At 43.7% G+C, this 8,833-nt stretch overlaps 1 protein-coding gene across 1 annotated transcript in view; it reads left to right on the top strand.

Moving 5' to 3' along the window:
* The window catches only part of CPVL (carboxypeptidase vitellogenic like), a 136,748-nt gene that overhangs the window by 614 nt on the left and 127,301 nt on the right, over positions 1-8,833 (top strand). The window lies entirely within an intron of this gene.

Raw genomic sequence — 8,833 nt, 5'->3', positions numbered from 1 at the left:
GCCTCCAGCACGTCTCTTTGGGATGTTTTGATTTCGTGGGTGCTGTGGAGGAGTGGACGCGGAAAATGCCTTCGATTTGAGCGTGCCCCACAAATGGAGATTCGGCTTGAGCGAAGGAAGGAAAGCACACCAGAAGAACTGTTGTTCCTGGCTTGTAGGATTAGGAGAAAACCAGGGTCTCCGGACAGGTGGAAGCAGCTCTCTGCCAAGTGGATTCGGTCCTTGCAGGGGAAGTCATAGGAGCCAGGGGGACACGTAGAGACACTGTGTGAAATGGAAACATCCATTACCTTCAGGTCAGCTAGGTGTCATCGAGAAAAATGGGCTTTGGCATATTCGAGTCCCAGCTCTGCCTTTTGCTAGTTGGTGACCTTGAGCAAATTGTTTAAGCTTGCTAAGCCCTCAGTCTCCCCATTTGAAAGACACTTGTCTTTTCTGCTTCCCCTTAAATGTACAACTACTTTTTACTTTTTTTAGTGTGGGATGAGTAAGAACAGAGAGGTAAGGGGAAAAAAACCCAATGAGAATGTATTTTACTAACTTGAAAAATAACTTTTAAGAAAATTGTTCAAAATGGGAATTGGAACACTTTCGAAAAAGTAGACCGCGCTGGCTTGGTTGGCATGCGAAGGTCTGTACAGTTGTCAAGACTCTTTAGCTGATTGTACTTTCTAGACCTCTACCCCAGGTTAATCTAAGTCCAGTGGAAACCTTTTATATTGTAATGCCAGCGATCTTTGCGAGAACTTGTCGTATTCTTCTCTTGTAGGAGTCGTTTGCTTTGGAGGGGCATAATTGGTTCCACAATGTATATGATTGGTCCAGCTTATAAACCAAATTACAGTGAGCTTCTACTAGGCTGGTTTTATGGCCTGAGAAATAAATGGGCTTTGACTGACAGGCAGTTCAAATGACTTAGAAGAGTCTTAATTAAGCTAGTCCACTGAGCTGACCAGTTTACTCCTCTCAAAAAAAAAAAAAAAAAAAAAAGAAGCAAACAGCGTGGCAGTATTTTGTTAATGACTTTGTTTTTGTTTTGGGAAGCATGTGATTTGTCAGAGGAAAAGCTGAGTATTGAGTACCGCGGTATGCACCGGACTAAGACGGTGAGAGAGGAGGAACTTTGTCACTGCCTCAGATAACATCAGATACCCTTTATTATCACCCAGATACCCCAGGTAAATAGGTAATGACTATTCTTAATAGGAAGTATAGTTCATTGAAAAGAGCAAGCACAATCTTTTTAGTTTAACATTCCCAGGGGGTTAATAATGTGGCGTTTTCATGGACTGAACCAAGAACATTTACAACTAATGGGGCAGTTTCTCCTAACTAGAAAGGCAGCCCTAGAAGAATGGCTCATTCATATCTGCATTGACTTGGAAGAGGGGTAAGCTGGGCAGAAAGCTAAGAACTATCCTTGCCTGGTCAAAACCAGGAATGGAAGTTGAACTTTTATGCTATACATGTGTTTGCAAGTGCAGAGATTTAAGCAATAATAGACTCAGTTCACAGGACAGTGATCAGGTACTTTCTTCATAAAACCTACACTCCTGAGCATAACTGAACCAAAACCAGAGTGTTGGAAGTTTCTCTCCTTTGGAGATATTGCAGGTGCAGCCTCGAACGTGAAACCGCATGCTTTTCCTTCATTGCTTTAACCCAGAACCCAGGGAGCAAGATGGGGGTGGGGATTGAGGGGGAATGACTCTGCATCCTTAGATCCATTAGCCTGAAAAAGCAAAGTCTTAGCATCTTATCTTTCCAATATCCTTAGGTCTTTTAATCTTCTCTCCATATTCTGATTCTAGTTAGTGGCTATCTTTAAACTGCTAGGGTTGTTTACTGGCCAAAATATTTATTTAGGCATCCTGGGGCTAACCTTCCCTCCTTTCTCATTTGGGACTCCATATCCCATTACTCATCTTTCAAAAAGACCCCTTCACCCTGTATGGTTCTCTGGGGAGGAGGTAACCCACCTCCCAAGAAATTCATTCCCTCATCCATTTATTCATTGAACTAATATTTTTCTCAGTATTTGATTGTGAAAATTTTCAAACATTCAGAAAAGTCAAAAGAATTTTACAGTGTATACTCCCACCTAAATTCCATTATCATTCAACTGGTAGTGATTTGATGCCTACTATTTGCCTGGAGCTATGCATACCTGTAAAGGCAGAAAAGGCAGAGTAAAGTTAGGGAACGAAACAAGGAAGGGTTTAATTTGGCTGGAGCATAGAGTTTGTGAAGGGGTCATGTGACTTTGGTCTGGAAAGTTATGCTAGAGTCACCTAGTGGAAAGCATTGAATTTCATGGCAGGAATTTTATTTCACCCTGGTTGCAGTTGGGAGCCATTGAAGGCGTTTGAGGAGGGGAGTGCCTAGTGCTTTAGAAAGCTCATTCTGGCATCAGTGTTAGCATGAACTGGAGTGGAGAGGACCAGAAGTCTGAGAGATGAGTTAGGAGACTTTTCAAATTTCCTGGGGCCAGTAAAAATTGAACTGTGAACAGAATGGATTGCAGAGAGAGAGAAACGAGGAAGAACAATGGGATTTTGTAAGCAGTTTGACACAAGGACTGTTTTAGAGCCCTGGCATCTGCAAGGATAGTGTGGTGCCATTAAGGATCGGGAAGTGAGAGGAGGAGGAAGTTCAGGGGGGATGGTGATGTTTTGTTTTAAGACTCGGTGGGTTTGAGGGACCAATTAGGTGTCCGTATCGCGGTGCCAGCTGAGAGTGGGGAGCCCAACAGCAAGGTCAAGATAGAACAAACACCTGGACTTGCAATTATGATCAAGGGATGGTTGAATGAGGGTGTATGGAAGGAGAAAAGAAGGACAAGACCTTGAGGGAAATCTGAATATATAACCTTCTCAGAACAGCAAACAATACAGGTGTTCACTCATCACTTTGTGTCTTAGTGATGGTTCTATCTACGGTGTTATTGTAGCCAAAGGTCTCCTTGATAACTTACAATAGTCACAAACTAAAAAACATATCCATACGAGTGAGTGGAGTCTTTCGTATTCCCGTTACAGGGAGGCATGGCATTGGGGCGGGAAGGAGGGGAATAAGGTGGGAGAGAGGAGGAAAGAAGGAAAGTTAAATATGTTTTTATCTAGGACTTTTTGAATATACAATGCTTTATCCGTGTAAACTATTTCCAAACATCAGGAAACCAGGTAATTTAATGAATTTGTCTCTCTTTTCACAAGGCAGCGCCTACTTAATCTGGGAACCATAACATCCTATCCTGATGGTGGCCATATTTTCCAAACCAAACCTTAAGTGTGACTCATATTCTGGATGCCTGGTCACCAAGCCTTTATCCAAATATTTAGCAACCAAAGCTCTACCCTCCCTTTCCATTTGAATACTTTAGTATATGCTCTATGTGCTGAATAAAAAAATATTCAGCTCTGTAAACCCATCTTATTATAATAATTTACCACTGATGAGGCAAGGGAAATTAGATTTATTTAGCATCTGTTCTGTGGCCTGGGACTGTTCTAAGGTTTTGAGTTAGAAAGTGAGGACTAGGACTATCTTTCAGCTCTCTGCAGTACCTGGTGTGGGTTTATTTATGTCTGTGTATCATCTCATGGATCTGTCACAATAACAATGAAGGGTAGTGCGGTTCTACTCAGAAGGCAAGTGCTTTGTCCCACTTGTTTACATATCTAAGGTCACTTTCCCTTTTTCCTTACATTCCCTCCATCCTGAGTCTTCAGAGAGAGGGTGGGATAGGATATGGGATGGACAGCAGGATTGTGTTGACTCTGCAATTGATTGTAATTGACTCAGGTAGGCATAAGGATTGTGCTCTGTTTTCTCCATCCTTTTTTCCTGAAGTTGGAAGTAGCCAGTTGCACAGTGAGCAGTGGATTGGTGTTGGGAGAGAGGTAATCGGCCAGTGAGGACTTGAGTGAGCGCAGTGTTTATTAGTAATGGCTTAGAGAACAGAGTTCCTTGTACCTTATTTCAGCGCTGACCCGGTCTGCCTGGAGTCACTGGATTTTGTACGTCTGTCTTCTTCTCCTTGAAGGCAAGTGCCATCCCTTTTTCATCTTTGACTCCACCAAAAGTTTTAGCAAAGGATCTCACACCTTATTATATGCATAGAATATCTCTAATGAATCGAATTCTATTAAAGGAGAGGAAATCTTTTGCATGGAAAAGAGTGTGGAGGGGCCTCTGGTTTGAAGGGAACTGCGGTTGCTGTAGGGAAAGGCCTGGCTGGGGCAAAGCTCCTAGGCTCCCGAGTGGAGCAGCGACAAACGTAGAAAGTTAACTAAAGCTGAAGCCATTCTGAGGCATGTGTGGACCTTAGGATGCACAGTTTATATTTGACATGGGGGAAAGTGGCAGTCTTGGCTAATTCTGAAAATGAGAAATTTTCCTGCCTGGATTTCTTGATGAAGAATGTTATTAGCAATCAGCAAATCAAGCGGAAATAAGGTTTTTTTCCTCCTCCTCTCGATGTTGGAGAGCGTTTGTAGAATTAACTTTGCTTGGAGGAGAGCAAGTCCCTTGTGCTGTGGCACAGGCGCCTTCTGAACTGCAGACAGCAGCACCTGGTGTGAAACCGACACAGTTCCCACAGTACACTTCGCCCTGCGCCTGAATGGGGGCGTCTGCAAAGTCTGAGACTTTTGTTTCAGAGTAAACTTACTGGAAGCCACTGATTTAGAATTTGTTGATAGATTTTTTTTTTAATTCTATGCTCAAAAAACATATAATTGAATCAGTCTTGTAGCATAGACCCCAAAATAGTCTTTCTCAGGTTTCCAGCCTTGCAAACACTCTGACAGAAATGTAAGTTCGTGGCACCCAGAACAGGCGTGGAAGTTGTATCATCAAAGCTGTCTGCAGGAGTCATCCCTGGGCCTCAGAGCCTGAGGCAGTTGTATCCCTATCCTTGGTTACTTTTTAGAATCCTAGAAATTCCAAGCTGGGAAGAGATGTTGGCAATAATAAAGTCCATCAAAACTGCATAATTTGCAAATGAAGGAACTGAAGTCCAGAGAAAGAAGTGAGTTGATTTGCCCAAGGATATACCTGCTGAGAAAGTAAAGGCTGGCACTTGAACTTCTGTGCGTGCAGGAATTGTGGCAGAGGCTTTCCTGCTTGTCTCCGAATAATATGGGGCGGGGCCGGCCCCATGGCCGAGTGGTTAAGTTCGTGCGCTCTGCTTCGGCGGCCCAGGGTTTTGCCAGTTCAAATCCTGGGTGCGGACCTGGCACCACTCATCAGGCCATGCTGAGGTGGCATCCCACATGCCACAACTAGAAGAGCCCACAACTAAAATATACAACTATGTACGGGGGAGCTTTGGGGAGAAAAAGGAAAAATAAAATCTTTACAAAATAAAAATACGGAGAGCCCTCAGCTGCCCTCGATGTTCTGGCTTTATCGTCTCTTCCCTCTATATTTTGTGGTCTCCCTAACTTCTCTGCTGCTCTCAGTACACCTTTCCAATGGGATGTCAAAGCCCATTGATCGGAGGCCACCAGGAATACACTCATAATGACATGAAGTTGGTTTACTGGCTTACCTGCAGCAAAGGAGGACATACACCCAAGGGATCGGGGACATAGGAAGAGGCCTTTGAAAGGTTTGGACTTGTGCTGAGTGAGTCAAAAGAGGGATGGGGAGAGAGGACCTATTGGATTGACTGCTGTCAAGTAGCCATTGGCAGTTCAGCAACTATCTCAGCAGTCTTTGTTCAGGAGGCGGGAGGAACAAAGTGGGGTTGGGGACACATTGGTAAGAAACCAGTAACTTATCAGAAGAAAGGATTGTCAGTCATTTTGCAGCTGCAGTGTGGCCTTGGGTGTGTAGAAACGTTGTCAGTGCTCTGTTGGGAATGTCACAATGTGGTTACCAGGGGAGCTGATTTTCAATTTCTCAGGTATCTGGTGGTGTCTCTCTCTCGCTCTCTCTCTCTCTCATACACACACACTAATGCACTAATGCTAGTTAAATTCATGGCAAAGTGGAATAGTGGGAGATGTCAGTTAGTGGTACCACCATCTCCCCAGCCATTTATATCCGATCTGGCTGCCAGATTCTGTTCTATTTCAACATGTAATATTTCATTGCTCACAAGATCCTGCTAATTTGACCTTCTAATTATTTTCAGGTCTGCCCTGTCCACACTCTGACTATTGCCCTGCCCTAATTTAGGCTCCATCGTCTTTTTTCTTTTAAACATTGGCACCTGAGCTAACAACTGTTGCCAATCTTCTTTTTTTTCCTCTGCTTTTTTTTTCTCCCCAACTGCCCCCAGCACATAGTTGTATATTTTCAGTTGTGGGTCTTTCTAGTTGTGGCATGTGGGACGCCACCTCAACGTGTCCTGATGAGCAGTGCCATGTCCGCGCCCAGGATCGAAACCAGTGAAACCCTGGGCCGCCGCAGTGGAGCGCATGAACTTAACCACTCGGCCACCAGGCCGGCCCCTGGGCTCCATCATCTTCATTGTGGATTGTGTAAAACCTGTTAACTGGTCTCTCTGCTTTCTCTCTTTTCTGTTTAAATCCATCCTTACCCTGTGACCGTGATAATCTTTTTAAGAGATAAAGCCCTCAGTAGTTCCTCGTCACTGGATTCCGAACACATCTCCAAGGCCCCCTACAATCTGCTCTCTGTTGACTTCTCTGGCTCCATCCTGCTCTTTATTCACTTCCTGCTTTATGCTTATATCTTGCCTATGTATTGGTTATCTCTTGCTGTGCAACAAAGTTTGAAAAGGTATAAAACCCATGGCTCAAGAAAATAGGAGAGACAACAGCAAGTGAGGAGAGTGGGGAAATCCATTTAACTCGAAGTTAAGATCAGGGTTAGAAATTAGCATGGAGATTTGCAATCGTCCATGCAAGTAATGCTAAGGACCTGGATTAGGACATGGAAGTCAGGTTAGAGACGAGTTGAGTCTGAAAAACATCTAGGAGATTCCATTGGTGATTGATTGGCTGTGGGAAGGCAGCAAGAGGGACACAGGTAAGTCAAGACCAAATCCTGGGTTTCCAGCGTCAGTGCTGGAGGGTATTTCCAACCTAGACAGAAAACAGAGAAGTAGGGATGCCTTTAGGGAAGAAGATAAGTAGGTTAGCTTTTTCATTCTTCTCAGTTACTTTTGATTTTTTGTCAACATAATTCACATATGTAGGTGAAAAATAGGTCATGTTAACAACTCTCATAATAAAAAGTTTTAGTCCCCCACCCCTCTCCATGCTTCTCTTCTCTCTGCAGTCTCTTCTCCATACTCTTTCACCTATTTCTTCTAGTATTTAATTCCAAATTTCTAACTAATCTGCCTTATCTATTTATTGGTTTTAGAGTTGTACTTTTTATCAATTTGAGGTATTTTCTGTTGACTTCGTAGTAAGCAAGATGAGAAGTTAGGGCTCTTAACATACCTCATGTCCCAACTTTCCTACCCTCCACCCTGTCCAATGGTTACAGAACTCGTTGTTGTTCTAAACCCACACCTAATGTTTCCTCTGTTGTAGCATTGCTCACTGGGAGCCAGTTAGTGGACCCTACCTGCAGCGCCTCTCGGCCAGTTTGGTAATTCTTCATCAAGCTAATAATTGCCTCTTTTTGGATTGCTTACTTTTTCATGTCACTATCAGGACTTCTGTTCAGCTACTGACAGAACTATAGTATCCTTATGGATATGATTTGTCACAAAGACTCGTGAGGTAGTCAGTTATATGGGTATATATTTGAGAATCTTCCCCATGGATCCCTCTGTCTTTCTGCTCCAATCTCCACTGGTGGCTTTTTAGGCACGGCTGTCATCTTGGGACCTCTCTCCTGCGTTAGTTCCCCTGTTTGTGGAATCCCACGTCTTTCTCTTTTTTGGTTACTTCCTTGTTTTGGTGGAACCCATCTGTCAGTAGCTTTCTGAGAAGTGGTATATGAGAATCAATTTTTGTTTTTTTAAAGATTGGCACCTGCACGAACATCTGTTGCCAATCTTTTTTTTCTTCTTTTTCTTTTCCCCAAAGTCCCCCGGTACCTAGTTGTATATTCTAGATGTGAGTGCCTCTGGTTGTGCTACATGGTACGCCGCCGCAGCATGGCCTGATGCGTGCTGTGTGGGTCCACGACGAGGAACTGAACCGGCGAAACCCTGGGCCACTGAAGCGGAGCACGCGAACTTAACCACTCGGCCACGGGGCTGGCCCCTCTCTTTGTTCCTTTTAAAGACAGCTTTCTGCTGTTTGATGAATGCAGTGCCTTCTTTTATCTCCTTAAAGATATGTCTTGGTTTTCAAGAGCTATTCTGTTCCATGCGTTGCTATTTTTTCTGAAATTTTTTTTTCTTGAAGTAGTTTCTTTTGGTTTTTCTTGCAAATTAGATGCTTTCCTCCACTGTCCAGTGGTTCTTTGCAATCTGGTTATATGTTAAATGGGAGAAACTAAGTTGCGGGTTGGAAGCTCCATCGTATTGAAGGGATCTGTGAGCAGTTCACCAGCTCCCTGGAACTGATTGATGGGTACAAAAAGTTTGATTGGAGGACCTCACACGTCAGGATGTATGGGCCCTTTCTGTGACAGGATTCAGTCACGCCAGAGAAGAATCCTTCAATCTCCTGCACAGGATGGAGGCATAGAGTGCTTGCTACAAGCTTTCTTGGAGCTGAGTGTTCAAGGGGAGTGTTCAGGGCATGTTCAAGGTCAAGGGGCGCGTTCCGGGGTATGTCGTTGTGTAGACTTTCTCTTAGTTTTCAGGCAGGTGCCTCTTCCCCAACTTTTGCTGTATTTCATATTCCCACTTTCAGAGTTTCTCTGGTTTAATTTTCCAAAGAATAAATTTTCTGTA

This window comes from Equus przewalskii, chromosome 4 (assembly GCF_037783145.1).
Source record: "Equus przewalskii isolate Varuska chromosome 4, EquPr2, whole genome shotgun sequence".
In the NCBI taxonomy this organism is placed as follows: Eukaryota; Metazoa; Chordata; class Mammalia; order Perissodactyla; family Equidae; genus Equus; species Equus przewalskii.
The sequence above is the reverse complement of the archived record's forward strand: the minus strand, read 5'-3'. Positions and strand labels throughout refer to the sequence as shown.